Source organism: Phodopus roborovskii, unplaced genomic scaffold (assembly GCF_943737965.1).
Source record: "Phodopus roborovskii unplaced genomic scaffold, PHOROB, whole genome shotgun sequence".
NCBI lineage: Eukaryota > Metazoa > Chordata > Mammalia > Rodentia > Cricetidae > Phodopus > Phodopus roborovskii.
Window position 1 is genome coordinate 38,534,193 of NW_026125295.1, and position 15,797 is coordinate 38,549,989.

Sequence of the window (15,797 nt, forward strand, 5' to 3'; positions counted from 1 at the left end):
ATAACTCCTAATATATTTACATAGGGAAGTCATCTAACCCTTCTTTCAATACATAAAACAACAGTGAAATTACAAATGTTTCATGATACAAAAACCTCTATTATACCACTTAATAAACTAGGTTGTATTCAATGTTTTAATCTGTAATAGCATTACTGGGTCTCTATCATATCAAAGGTGTGATGAAAATTGCTTTGGACTGGATGCTTGTGTCCTCCCCAGAATTCCTATGTTGGAGCCTAAATCTCTTATGTGAATATCGCAGTAAATAAGGATCAGGATAAACAAATAGGCCGAATAGATGTTTATTCAGGGAGAAATAACTTAAAACCTAGACAGATGAACACCAGGAAATTCAACCCGATCCTCTCCTGTCCGAGTCACACCAGCAAGACAGCTTTTCCCGGCTCTCCCTCCGACTTCCTTCCACAGGTCACTTCTGCCCATGGCTCCACCCCCAATGGGCGTGGTCAGTGCCACAGAAGGACTATCTCACTACAATTCCACTTTTAGTCTAAAGAAAAGATTTAGGCTTAATACAAAAGTATATACAAAACAGTGAATAACAAGTGTGCTCCAAAGCCAGCATTGGTTTACAAAAATTGGGACTTTAGGAATACTAGATAGTAGAGAGAAATAGATTTCTGTATAGAAATAGTTTACTACAATTAAATATTTTTTTTTACCATATATCAGATTCTGCTTCCATAAGTGATTGTTTCCATAAGTGTTGTCTTCTCTTCTGTAGGCACCTACATGTTTAGTGTCTTTTGGCTGTTTGATGATAGGTTTTCTCTGTTTTCCTGTAAGAACAAGAACAGAACACTTCCCCTACCTTTGAGAGGCCTCTGCACACCTCATGGGACCTAATTTGTTGGATGACTTGTCATTTCTCTTTATTAAGATATTTTTCTTGTTCAACTCGAATCTTGATTAACTTAGATGGTATCCATAGTTTTATTTCTCCTGTAGATACAAATGCAAAACCCCTACCCCAACGTAACACATATCCTGTTTTCTATTCTGAGGTCAGTACATCCTTGAAGTACTGGCTGATTTAGTTTAGAAGTTTTGTTTTTTTTTTTTTTTATTGTTTAGTGTCTTTCTGTAGCTGTTTTTCCTTTTTCATCAGCATTAAGAAAGTTTAATGTTAGTAAAGAATTATGTAATCTGTGTTTGGGTGTTTTGGTTCCTCCTGCCTGTTTATGGAGCATTTTTTTTAAAGTACGATTGGATCTCTCAACCACTGTTTGTCCTGTAGGATTGTGTGGTATACCAGTTATGTGTTTTATCTTGTAATATTTAAAAAATTGTTTCAATTTGCTGGAGACATATGTTGGAGCATTGTCAGTTTTTATTTGTGCAGGTATGCCCATAATGGCCATTACCTCTAATAGGTGTGTTATAACAGAATCAGCCTTTTTAGAGCTCAGGGCAGTAGCCCATTGAAACCCTGAAAATGTATCTATAGTGTGATGTACATATTTTAATTTTCCAAATTCTGCAAAATGAAACACATCCATTTGTCATATTTCATTCCTATTTATACCTTTAGGGCTACTGCCTGGTGGTAAAGGAGTTTGTTTATAGAATGAGCAAGTAGGACATTTCCTTACTATTTCCTTGGCTTGTTCCCAAGTGATAGAAAAATCCTTTTTTAAACATTTGTTGTTCACGTTGTGTTTATTATGAAACTCTGAGGCTTTTAGCATATTTCCTATCAATAAATGATCAATTTTATCATTGCCTTGTGTTAGAGGACCTGGCAGACCCGTATGGGATCTGATGTGTGTTATATATATAGGATGAGTCCTCTTTCTGATAGTATCTTGTAACTGTATAATTCTGTATTGTCAGGAATAAATTCTGTAGTCTCAATGTGTAAAATGACTCTCTCTGTGTATTGAGAGTCAGTAACTATATTGAGGGGTTCCACAGGTCACTCCGCCCATGGCTCCACCCCCAATGGGCGTGGTCAGTGCCACTCTATCTCACTACATGTGAATGTGATTAAAAGTGAGGTATTTGTTCAATCTTGATATTGTAGACCTCATAAATGAGACAAATGTGTTTGTAATAGGGTAAAGGACCTGTACTGTTGTGTTTCCACCATAGAACACAGGAAAGCAACTGCAAACTAGGGGGCTGCCCTCACAAAACAGAAGACATGCGGATGTGACTGTTTTGAATTGTATCTCTGCAAATTGTGGTAAATAAGAGTTTACTGTTTATGTCATCCAGACTGTAGTATTTTCATTAATGTAGGCCAACTGAAGGTAGACACATGTTGTCATTTAAAGTACAATGTTGATACTGGATAATATGCTTAAATTATTCCAAATTAAGATTATTTATTAATTTTATAAACAATAGATTACATAGTTTTGACCTCCAGTTGGTCAGAGTCCATAAACTGTCAAATAAAAATATTTTTCTATACTATCATAGGGACAAAGCCCCTAAAGACTGATGGCAGTAGTGATGTAAAACATATAACATCTGCCTCAGTAAACATAGGCAATAATTTCACCCAAATACAAAAAGGGAAGGCTGAAAAAACACTTTAAGCTTTACTAACTGAAAGGATGACATTTCAAAAGCTGGTGATAAGGAGGTGGCAATGCCACTCTAAAACCTTGGTCTCTAACAGAGGCAAGAGCCTTCCAGATGTCTGAAGGCTAGGATATAAGTCACAGAGATGGGATGCTGAGTCAGCAAAAACTAGTTACTGTCTTCATTTTGACTACTAATGCTGATCTGCTCCAATCATTCCTGTAGTGCCAAGCAAATAATGTTCCATTTTATCTCTAATGACCTTTGTCCAAGATGAGATTCTATAATAACTCAAGTGATGTTGTATGAAATCTTCCTTTCTTATTAACTGGAAGGCAGTCCGTTGTCTTCATAGGTTTTACTCTGAATTGAGATTATTTCACATTTCTCCTACCAGTTAAGATACAAAAATGATAACTTTAAAAACTTCTGCTAGAAATCTCTGCATTCTCCTGAATACATTTTTTTTTTAATTTATTTGGACTTCTTTTGAAAAGTAGGAATAAGAATACTTTTATCTTATGGTGCTACTTATGAAATTAAAAGGTCTAAATCAAATACATAGTACAATATGTAAAACATTGCTCAGTAATTACTATTTTCAAACATCTATAGTTGTTAATCTTTAGACTTTTCTAACAGGGGACAAGGTGTACCAAGGAGCAAATGAAATGGTGCCTCTCAGAGCACAGTGCTGCTGCTAACCAACACTTTATGCATTACATATTTTTAAAAAACTGTATTGAAAGCTATCTCAGTTCTAGACATGCATGCAGAGCAAGCTTGACAAAGAAAGGTGAAGGAGGAGGTGGAGGAGGAGGAGAACCACCTAAGGAACATTTTGTTTCTGAATTGCACAGCTAGCAGCTCTACAACAGTCATTCTCCCATCAGGGGAAGACAATTGTCTAAGCTGGAGTGGGGTACCAGGCCTGTAGCACTCAGCAGGCTCCCCTGCTAGGCTATGCCCTGAAAGCTCAATGTGTGGCTGAGTGGCTGAGTGGCTTCGCCGCCCTCACAGGCAGCTTTTGTATCACACAATCATTGAATTCCAGTCTTATGCATGTGGCAAAATGAAATGTAAAGATTAAGAATTATAATTAAATTATATTTGTAAAAGTTGATAGAAAATATTGGATTTTCTGCCTGATGAATATGGTTGAAGGAAGAGAAGCAGAATGTTAAAAGCATGTAATGAACAGCAATACCATCTTAGATGTGGAAGCCAAGATGCTGGCCACCAATTGCTCACAAATGCTATGAAGGTATTCAAAACAGAAATGTCTAACTCAATTTCACCTCAGTTTTCTACTTTATTTCTCTTCTCTGATATGGTCTTCACACTGTGTTCAGTAGGGTACCCAAACATCAGCTACAGCATCAGTAAAACTCTTCATTGACTTTCCATAGCTCACAGGAAAAAAATCTGTGATTCCTAGACGGACCAGTGCTATCTCTGCAATTTTATGATCTAACTATAATTACTATGATGTTTTTAATCTTCAAAGTGCTGGTGGTTATACCCAGGACCTCAACAACACTATGCAAGCACTGTACCACTGAATTGCTTCTCTATTTTCTGCCACTACCCCTTAATTTTCCTCTCTTTCCTTTTTGAATGTTGGCCTTATTAAGATTTGTAGGGTGGTTGTGAACTGGCCATGTATCTCAAAGCCAGGAAATTTACATTGTAAGACCCCATAGCTATGGCTCAAGGCCTTGTTCTCTTCCTCATTGCCTGGCAGAGATAGCAGTACTGTTCTAAAATGAAGTCCCTCCATCAGCTTTACACGGCCCACTGTCTGAGCATCTGCAGATTTACACGCAGTCAGGGAACTTGGTAAACCAAGAGTTCATTAGTAGACTGATTTGATGGGAAGAAAGCACTCTTACAGAAAGTGTCATATATATTTTTTTTTTCAGAAAGAATTAATAAAGGAAAGAAATTGACCTTGAAGAAATTATTAATGCCTGATTCTCTGACAATACTTCAATATAAAGGAATCTAATGGTCAAAGTGATACCAAAAACTGCCAGCTCCACCCCTCAAAAAAAACAAACAAATAAACCAAACAGCAACAACAAAAAATCTTTAGGTTCTCAGTCATTTCCCCAGAGATTTTGAATCTCACCTTTAAATAGAAACACCACAGGCTTTGCTGTTAGGAGCAAATGAGGCCCCTTCTGTATGCTACAGTGGAGGCTTGCATTATTCCTGATTTTCACTTTTTATCATCTAACAGATGAGATGGAATGGGGCAGGGTATTTGGGTCATGCTGAGGAGAGTGGCTTTGGAAGGGGACTTTCATCTTCTAGCATCTACAGGATATTTCACAGGTGTTGACACAGGTGTCCCTGGAGCTCATGGTCAGGGAGGCTTTGATAAGTGGTGTCACGCAAATCTGCTCCTTCTATTTAAGGAACAGGTGAGTTTTTGAAATCCTCAGAAACAGGGGCTGCCCTCTAAGTTGTGTCATTCAAGTAGCCAGAGGCATCCTGAGAGTTTAACAGCTGGGACCCAGAGACCTATTGAAGGGAACTCTCCAGCCTGGCTGGCACTTACACATACTAATTCAAGCTACAGATCTCTGTAGTTTGCTGAAGACTAACCAAGAGCACCAGCATTCAGAAATGGTTGTGTGACTAACAACTATTATCACCAACAGCTCTATGTGGGGTGCAACTTGTTTTCTGCATTTTTCCTAACACTTCCCATTTTATTTTTAACTTTTCCTGTAAAGACTTGGATTTCTTAGGACAAATATTTATGCTTGAATTCTAAGGCATCCATAACTGCCTGTGTAAGGCCTCAGTGTCATATTCTACATTTAGATCTAAGCAATGAGCCATACTCCTGGAATCCAGTTGTAGAGAGGAAGGAGGGATGAGCAAAGGGGTCAAGACTATGTCAGAGAAACCCACAGAATCAGCTGACCTGACCAAGTGAGAGCATACGGGAACCCAGTTGTAAAGCTGGGGAACCAGCATTGGACTGAAACAGGTCTTCTGAATGTGGGTATCAGTTAGGGGGCCTGGGCAGGCTATGGGACCTCTGACAGTGGAACCAGTATTTATCCATAGTGCACAAATGGCCCTCCTCCAAATGATGTGTCAGACTTTGATGATCCCTCGTGTAAGGCCTCACCATGCTTGGGGAGGGGTTGGGAGGTGGGATAGGGGAGGGTGGGGGCATGGAAGGATGGGAAGGAGAGAGAACTGGGGTTGATATGATACGCAAAATAAGATTGTTTCTAAATTAAATAAATAAAGGAGGGGGAAAAGATCTATGTAGTAGTTTAACTGAGTGTTTATTTCCAGATTTTTACTGAAATAATAATCACAAAAATTCAAAAATAGAAGAAATAATAACTTTTGGGCCCTCCAGCAATATTTCTTCCTTAAAATCTAACAGACTATCTTCAATGGTGAATGTTTACAAATATGATTGCATGCAATGTATTCAGTTACACTCTTGCCTAGCACTCAACAGTCATCTCCACTGAAGCTACTCCCCACAATAGTCCAAGGAGTCATAATGTTATTACTTCAATAAAAAAAAAAGCCAAAGCTGAGTGAGCTGATGCTGCAAAAGTGAACAGTAAAACAGGGCTGGCTTCAATTCCATCCCTAGGGAGGCAGAGGCATAGAGATTGCACCAAGTTTGAGGCCAGCCTGATCTTCATAGCCAGTTCTAGGCCAGCTAAGAAAAAAACAAAAACAAACAAAAACCAGGGTTTGGTACTTAGCCATACAAGCTTGAAGCCCCATAACTTCTTGCCCTATAGAACTGTCCAAGATGCCACAACTGAGCAAAGATATCTATGTTTAAACACTAAAGCCCTGTCTTAGGGTTTCCATTGCTATGAAGAAACACCATGACCACAGCAACTCTTGTAAAGGAGAAATATTTAATTTGGATGGCTCACTTACAGTTCAGATGTTTAGTCTTTATCATCATGGCAGGAATCAAGGCAGCATGCAAGCAGACATGGTCCTGGAGAAGGAGAAGAGAGTTAACACATGCTGATCCACAGGCAACAGAAGAGACTTCAAAGACCATCCTCACAGTGACTGACACACTTCCTCCAAGAAGCCCACACCTACTCCTTATACCGCCACTCCCTATAAGCTTATGGGGAGCAATTACATTCAAACTACCACAGCTACAGAGTGATAATTAAGAAAGCAGATTCTATGATTAGCTACAATTAGCTCCATTATCAAGATCCCACTACCCTGAGTATTTACTCAAAATTCCCAAATTCAGATTAGATGCCAATATTCCAGCTTCATACATCCAAATTAATCTTCACATGACAGTACAGGCATGTGGCTGTCTGCAATAAAACTCCACAAGACTGGACTTATCAACAGTCACTCCTGGATTGGGGGGGGGAGCTTATGAACCATACCACACCCTCCCTAGTTAACTATTTACTACTGATGGTATATGGAAGAGAGGCAGTTATTGTCTTTAGTTGTGTGTCCACTGAGGAGCTCACAAGGCTAGTCATTAGTTCCAAACACAAATGATCCTGTTCAAATTCGATTGGTCTCAAAAAGAAAAGTCACAAATGTGACACTTGTGAAGACTTGTGTAAGGTCTGGGGTCAGAGTGGGCATTTTTTATATATAATAAGCATTTATTATATATAATAATGATAAGCTGACTACTAAAATAATATGACTAAAATTTTATGACTCGGTATAAACATATACTAAGATAATATGACTCAATAGTAAATAAAAATAATATATAATATATAATACATATTATATAACATATTCAGAGATATATAAATTAAAGAGCAAAGCTGGGATATAAACTTAGATATCTCTAGCTTGAAACATCTCCATGTGGATTTTGAGCCAAAGAAATTGTCCTGTTAAGGGCCACACATCATGGGGTAAGTATGTGTTGTGACACAGATATGGTCTTCTGGACCCCATAGCTCAGTCCACAGCTCTCTTCATGATCCAGTTGTCAGACATTGTCATCAACCCAGCCTATCCCATCCTTAGTTCTATCTTGCTTTAAAATTGAAGTAACTGGTTGAGATTGTTGCAGGGGATCAAATTCAGCAAAGCATGGAAGCCGTTCATTGGTTTTCCAGACCAAACGCCTTGCCGTCACCTCATAAATACATCACCGTGACTCATTTTCTCTGTGGATACTCATCATAGGCATCAGAAGTCAGGACTAGCAGGCTGCTTCCTGTTCCAGGATTCATTCCAGACTCCTAGTATTAACAAGCTCAAAGAACAGAAAATATGGGGAAATTCGGGTTCTAAGAATCAACTTAGAAGTGATGCTATTTAGTTATTATAAGAGAAAACAATTAGAGTATGACAACTGAGTAAGGCTTCTAAAAATATCAAAGGGCTGGAGACATGTCCAGTGGTTAAGACAAACTTCTACTGCTATTCTCAAGACCCACTTTCTTTTTCCAACATCCATGTCAGGGGGATCACAACGATTTTAACTGCGGCTCTAAGGGTTTAGTGCCTCTGGTCTCCTCAGGCACTCACACTCACATGCCCATACCCACATACAGACATACATGCCTACAAATATTTCAAAATTAATAAAAAATAAAACCTTTAAAATAACAAACAATTTGTTACCAGAAAATAAACTGAATTTTTTTAAACATTTCTCTTACCTAGGTTTGAATTAAAGAAGGAAAGTATCAGAACCAGAATAATACAATAACTTCATGGATTAACACTTTTTTTTCATTTTTTAAATGCCTACAGGCATTTAAATATTTATATTTTATTTATTCCATCATTTTTTCAGTTTGTTTTTTAATACATATTTTTATATTTATTTTATATAACCAAGTCCATTTAAATGAAAACAAACATTTATAGACAATATTTGGAAATTTGGGCGTTGTTCTTTCCAAACTGCTTCCTGCTGGTAAGGGGCGCTGTCATGGGGGATTCGAAGAAGATTCAGAAATCCTGGCTGTAGTTTGTCAGGCTGCTTTGTCTAGCTGTTTTGAATGTAGGATCACCTGGTACTCTGTTTCAGGTGGTCTGGCTTGATCAAACCACATTAGTCTGGAAGGAATCCACATCTTTTCATTTTCTGTGGAAACAAAAATAGAAATCCTTTTCCCCAGTAACTTGTCCTTGAACTTAAATTTTGGAGTCAAAGCATTTTTTTAATTTAATTTAATATTTTGCATGTCGATCCCAGTTCCCTCTCCCTCCCTTCCTCCCTTCCTCCTTACCTCCCTTTTACCCTCTCTGCCCTCTCACATGCACTCTAACCACCCTCCCCTCCCATCCCCCCACCACAATTCCATATGTAGGGGAATGCCATCCAATTGGGGTGATGTAGGTCTGACAGTTCTTGTGAAGTAGGGACTAGGGCTTCTCTCCTGTCTCTCGATTAAGGCAGTTATCCCTCCATGGGGGATGTGTTCGCAAAGTCCTTTTGTGCACCAGGGAAATATCCTGGCTCCACTGTCTGAGGTTCCTTAGACTGCTCAGTCCTTCTGGCTGAGACTCATAGTCAGGGGGGCCTGAATCAGTCCCATGCTGGTTTCCCAGCTATCAGTCTGGTGGCACATTAGCTCCTAGCTCCTCCTTGTTCAGGTAAGCTGTCTCTATGTGTTTCTGCCACCTGGTCTTGTCCTCTCCATCTGCATCTGCATTCTACTTAAACTCAGTGTTTATGTATGGGTGATTGCTTCTGTTTCCAACAGGCATTAGTTGAGGGCTCCATGGATAAGTTAGTTGTTGATCTCACTCTCCTGGAAGGGCATTTATGGTAGCCTTTCATCAGAAGCTCAAATTGTTATTTGGCAGCAGTCTGGGAAAGTTTTCCTCGATGATTTTGTTGAATGTTTTCAGCACCTATGAGCAGGGCTTCCTCACCTTCCTCTATGCCTATTATTCTTAGGTTTGGCCTTTTCATGGTGTCCCACATTTCCTGGATGTTTTGTGTTAAGGATTTGTTGGCTTTATGATTTTCTTTGGTCGATGAATCTATTTCTTCTAGTTTATCTTCTGCGCCTGAGATTCTCTCTTCCATCTCTTGAATTCTGTTGGTTATGCTTGTGTCTGTAGTTCCCGATTTTTTCCCCAGTTTTTCTATTTCCAGCATTCCTTCAGTTTTTGTTACCTTTATTTTCTGTATTTTAGTTTTCAAGTCTTGAACCGTTTCCTTCACCTGCTTAATTGTTTTTTCTTGGCTTTCTGTACTTTCCTTAAGGAATGTGTTCATTTCTTCCACTTTTTGTTTGTTTTTACCTCCATTTCTTTAAGGGATTTTCTCACATCTTCTTTGAGGGCCTCTATCATTTTTATGATGGTAATTTTTAAGTCGTTCCCTTCTGCTTCCTCTGCTTTGTTGTTGTTGTGTTCCGTTCTAGTTGGTGTAGATTCTCTAGATTCTGGTGGTGTCATGTTTGTCTTTCTGTTGTTAGGTGTTTTCTTGTATTGCCTTCTTCCCAAAGCTTCTTCCAGTATGTGTTGGTGGGGTCTTCCCTTCTCTCTATGTTATTTCCCCGATGGGCTTATGTGGGTCAGAGATTCAATATCTGTAGCTCTTTGTGGCCCAAGCTCTCTAGGATGTCTCTCTGCAGACAGGGATCCAGGGATGGGGTCAAGGATAAGGATCCAGTAGAAGATGCCAGCAGGAACTCACAGTTGTCCTGTAGATATAGGCGGATCTCTGGGAAGGGCCTGGGACTCCAGCAGAGGACTGGAGGTGGGGGTCAGAGGCCAAGCAAGTAGAAATTACGGGTGATCCTGCATGGATAGTCAGGTCTCCTTTGTTCAGAATTGCTCTGAGAAGTCTCTGAAGTAGGGTGGACTGTTGGCTCCGCCCTCTGTCCCAGTGCTCAACCAGAGTGGAAGGACCATGGGCAGGGTAGGGAACAGGATAGGGGGGCGGGCTGGCAGTGGGATGGGTGGGGGTGTATCAGAGCTCCAAGGGTGTTCTCGATGGGGACAGGAGACAGGAGCAGCAGGATCAGGTGCCAACCCAGGGCGTTCCTGGATTAAGACTTTTAAGAAAAGTGTATTAAAGTTACTCAAGAGAAAGCTACAAAGGCCACTCTTGATATTTTGTACATCTCACTGGTAGGAGTTTAGCTTAATCTTCACTGTTATTGTTGCTATAACTGAATACAGCAAGCTAGATAGTTTATTAAAATTAAAGCTTGATTTAGCCTAATTATAAATGATACCAGAACCAAAGTCTACTGGCCACATCTTGTGACCTTCTTCCTGGTGTACATTGTTCAGAGTATTAAAGAAGTACATGACAGCATATGGCCAGAAGACAATTGGAAGGAGCCAAAGTGTCTTTCATAACACACCTACTCTCGAAGTAACTCATTAACATGTTAATGATGAAACCATGAGTGTATTGAGGGTGGAGGAGGAAGCATGGACCCTCATGATCTAACATGCCTTAGTGGACCCACCTTTTCCCACCTATTACTACTTCCCAAGATGATCAAATTTCAGCAAGAGTGTTAACTGGAACATTCAAAGTGGAATAGTAGTATCCTTGGCAATAGATTTAAATCCTAGTCTGTATGAAACCCTGCATTAAAAAATTTCACATGGAAAACAGAAAACACTGATTCTTATAAGGCCTCTGAAGTAGTTTCAAATGTTGATCATCTATTCAACACAGAGAAAATCTCCAAAATGTACAAAACTTATTTGCAAAAACAGCTGGACTCCCTGGTCATAGCCCCGGGGGTGTAAAAACAAAAACCATCAGAAAAAGTGAAAAACCATCACCATAACCCTTATCATAAAAAAAAATTGCAAACAGAATTTTTCAGTAACTGAGGATTTTTCAGTTACTGTGTATTTGAACCTCTAATATAGAGCAAGATTTATAAGCCTAATCTCCTGAGAAGAGTAAAAATGTACAAATTAAGCATTTCTTCCAAAACAAAATGCTGGAATTAAAGTAAAGGTCAAGCGGTGGGAAGGGACTGATAAAGGAAGGCTGAAACATACAAATCAGAGATCAAAAACAGAAGAGTCAATAAGCATATTCAGGAATGAGAATTCTAAAAATACAAAGATAGAGAAATCACAAATATACAAACAGAAAACATATCAAAAGAAAGGTAAAAATTAAATAATTACTGAAAGCAAGCCATATATAGCACAATACACAATATTCTGAATTAATAGTCACTAATAAAATATAAACTCAATTGTTAGTATGTAATTAGTAATGAATAAAATAATTGAATTCTAGAGAAACCCACATGTAGATTCTAATGAACAATACACATTTACAAAGGACTATACAGGCTCAGAGAAATCTGTCCCTGAGAAAGAGTCAATAGGTCATATAATCTTCACAAAGTATAGTATGTACTATATTAAGTTCAAAATAGATGTCAGTGTTGTGAACCTGAAATACTAAGTGCTAAAGCTGACAAGTAGTCTGGTTCAGCTTCATTTATGGGGATAGACGCCATGAGGTACCTGGATCAGAGACAAAGGACTTTCCACTTCTGGACACTAGGCAGCATGGTGTCCAGACTGGCATTGGATCTTTGCAGTTTCTAAGTCTTGGAAGGGGATACGGTATTGGAAAAAACAAGGTAAACCCTGCTCACAAAGTGGGTCTCTAGCACAACTGAGAAACACTAAATGAGGCAATTCTGAACTAAAAAAAAATATTTTCTAAGCAAATTTGCCTAATCTTGGGCCAGAAGAGGATCATTATTTTATTGTCCTAGACAAGTGGTTCTCAACCCGTAGGTCACATGACCTTTTCACAAGGGTAGCATATAAGTTATCCTGTATATCAAATGTTTACATGATGATTCTTAGCAGAAACAAATTTAGTCATCACATAGCAATAAAATAATTTTATGGTTGGGGGCCATCACAACATGAGGAACTATATGAAAGGGTTGCAGCATTAGGAAGGTTGAGAATCAAACAAAACACACTTTTCTTCTGCCCCACCAGGAGATATGACTTCTGTCTTCCCAGATACTCTGTATGCAAATATCTTTGACAGTTTCATGAAACAAAAGCCATAGTATTCCAAAGCTAGGCTGAAACACGCAGTTCCTATGAAGAGCCATCCGACAAATAGCACACAGAAAAACACAAAACATGGTAAGACTAAATATAAAGTCAAAAATGTATGCATAACAGCCACTAGTTGAATTTAAGGGACATTAAATAGGTATAAATCCATGCCTCATACTATAAACTTAGACAATTATTCCTGGCTGGTGAGGTCAAGGAATCTTGAGAAGAAATAAGAATCTCCTGTTGTCACTTTCTTTCTTTTTTTTTTTTTTCTTATTTTTAATTATTATGGTTTTTTTTCTTATTTTACATATCAGTCCCAGTCCCTTTCCCTTCCATCCTCCCCATGTCCTCTGAACATCCCTCCCATCCCATTCTCCACAGGGAGGGTGAAGCTTTTCATGAGGGGTCATCAAAATCTGTCAAGTCATTTGGAGTAGAGTCTAGGCCCTCCCTCCTGTCTCTAGGTTAAGGGAGTATCCCTCCATGGGGAATGTGCTCCCAAAGTCCTTTCGTGCACCAGGGATAATCCTGGTTCCACTGTCAGAGGTCCCATAGACTGCCCAGGCCTTCTAATTGAGACCCATGCTCAGGGGATCTAGATCAGTCCAATGCTGGTTTCCCAACTATCAGTCTAGGGGTCCATTAGGTCCCCCTTGTTCATGTCAGCTATCTCTGTGGGTTTCTGTAGCCTGGTCTTGACCCCTTTGCTTATCACTCCTCCCTCTCTGCCACTGGATTCCAGGAGTCTGGCTCAGTGTTTAGGTATGAGTGTCTGCTTCTGTTTCCATCAGCTACTAGATGAAGGTTCTAGGATGGCATATAAGTTAGTTATCAATCTCATTATCAGGGATGGGCATTTAAGGCAGCCTCTCCACTGTTGCTCAGATTGTTAGTTGGAGTCATCATTGTAGGTTTCTGGACATTTCTCTAGAGTCAGTTTTCTCTTCAAACCATAATGGTTCATTCTATTACGGTATCTCTTTTCTTGCTCTTGTCTATTGGTCCCCCAAATTAATCTTGGTCCCACATGTTTTCCTCTCCTCCCCTTCTCTTTCTCTTAACTCCCTCTCCACTCACTGTCCCTGCCCCCTGCTCCCAATATGCTCAGGAAATCTTGTTCCCTTCTTTGGGGGACCTTGTATGAATCTCTTAGGTTCCTCCTTGTATCATTCTCTGGCTGTGTTAATTGTAGGCTGGTGATCCTTTGCTCTATGTCTAAAATCCATATATGAGTGGGTACATACCATGTTCCTCTTTTTGTGACTGGGTTAACTCACTCAGGATGGTTTCTTTTTTAAACCAATGTAATTTCTAACTGCATTCTAAATATGTGTCTTTATACCCAAAGGTAGCTCTCACTCCTCATCAAGGAAGCTTCTTTTTTGCAGCTGACCTGGGACCATTACAGAAAGCCAGAACTATTCGAGATACAAGAAACAACTGATAGTGGGGTTCTTGCCCCTTCTTGATACATCTACAATGTAACCCCTATGTCTAAGTGTCAAGGGATGTTGTGGAAGAGGAGGCATAAAGATTGTAAGGACAACTGCTGCTGGATAGTCCTCTAAAAATATAATAATAATAACAAAAGTTTAAGTGGGAGGGACAGAGAGCAGAGAGTGGGTCTGGGAGGAGTGGGGCAAGGATGGAAGGCAAATATGGTTAAAATATTCTGTATAAAATTCTCAATGAATTAATAAAATATTACAGTGAAAATATGTAACTAATATTAAAAAAGAAGCACATGCAATTCTCATAATTTGGAAGTAGCTTAAACTTGGAGATGTTGATTGTTATAAATTATCAGGTATTGTATCAGGTGTGTATAGCTCAGTTTTGGTAAACCAACCCAAAATTTAGCAACTGTAAAAAAGAAAAATATTGTTTTCTTCCCCAAATTACAGCTCTTCAGGCTCATTCATAGGGATGTGCTCATGTGGAGGCCTGATTGTGCTGAAGGTCTAATAAGTGTTCAGTCCTATGTCACATAGCTGGTGGCTGCTATCAGGGAAGATCACTTAATTTCCTCCCATGTGGCTAGACACCCTTTATGAGGGAATATGAGATTTCTTCTATGATGGATTATTTTTTATGTTCCAAGAGAGAGCAAAGACCTCGTATAATGATACTTTCACCACATTCCACTTTCTACAGGGGAATCAACAAGTTAGCCCACGTCTGTGAAATAGGAAAGCAATTTTTCCCATTCAATGAAGAAGCTACAAAGATTTTATCTTCATATTTCTAATCTACAGAATCCATAGACAATCTGGGATTGATTAATTAGTAGGAAATGTGAAAACCAATGTCCAGCTCAGCACTAAAATTTTAAGTTATTCCAAGCTCTGAGGAACAGAGGCTCACAGTTTAAAACAAAACAAAACAAAAACAAACAAACAAAAACTCCTGTAGAAAAGTATTAAAGCCACACAATATAAGCCATAAAGAAAAGACTCCATAAGAAAATGTTCAGGCCACTCTAATAAAGCAAAATGAAAGCTTCATGCTACTGCAGAAGTTCTTGATCTCAATCAGCAGAAACTCCTTTAGATGATGACAATTACCATTGAAAGTGTTCTATATAACACTCTTAGAGGAAGCTAATGCAGTAGCTGACTTTGTAGTTCAGTGCTCTGAGGATTTTATTTTACTTTTTAATTTGCATGCAAAGTAACATGCTTCAATGTGGCATTTTCATACTTAATTATCTCTTTACATGTCTCCACATAGCCCAGCTCAATGTCCCCTCAGTCCTCTTGTACATCTCAGCCCACCCCAAATAGTCCCCTTTCTGCTTTCTTGGCACATTAATTCCATTATTCTCTTTGTATTTAAATTTTATTTCTTTCCCTCTCCCTTAAGCTGTCTTCATTTCCTTGTATAGCCCTATCTTCCCTTTCATACGTGTATGTGTGTATATACAAATTAAATCTAGAGTCTGCATATGAGAGGAAGATAAAAAACATTATTCTCAGTCTGGCTATTTCAATTAACATACTGATTTAAAGTTCATTCCATTTTCTTTCAAATGTCATTATTTCATTTTTCTTCGTGGCTAACTAAAATATATGACATTTAGGCTGGCTCCATATCTTAGCCATTATGGATATGGTATGGGAATAAACATGGATGTGTAAAAATCTCTGTGGTAAGCTGAGTATACCTGAGTGGCACAGCTAGTTTCTATGGATTTTTTGAGGAACTGA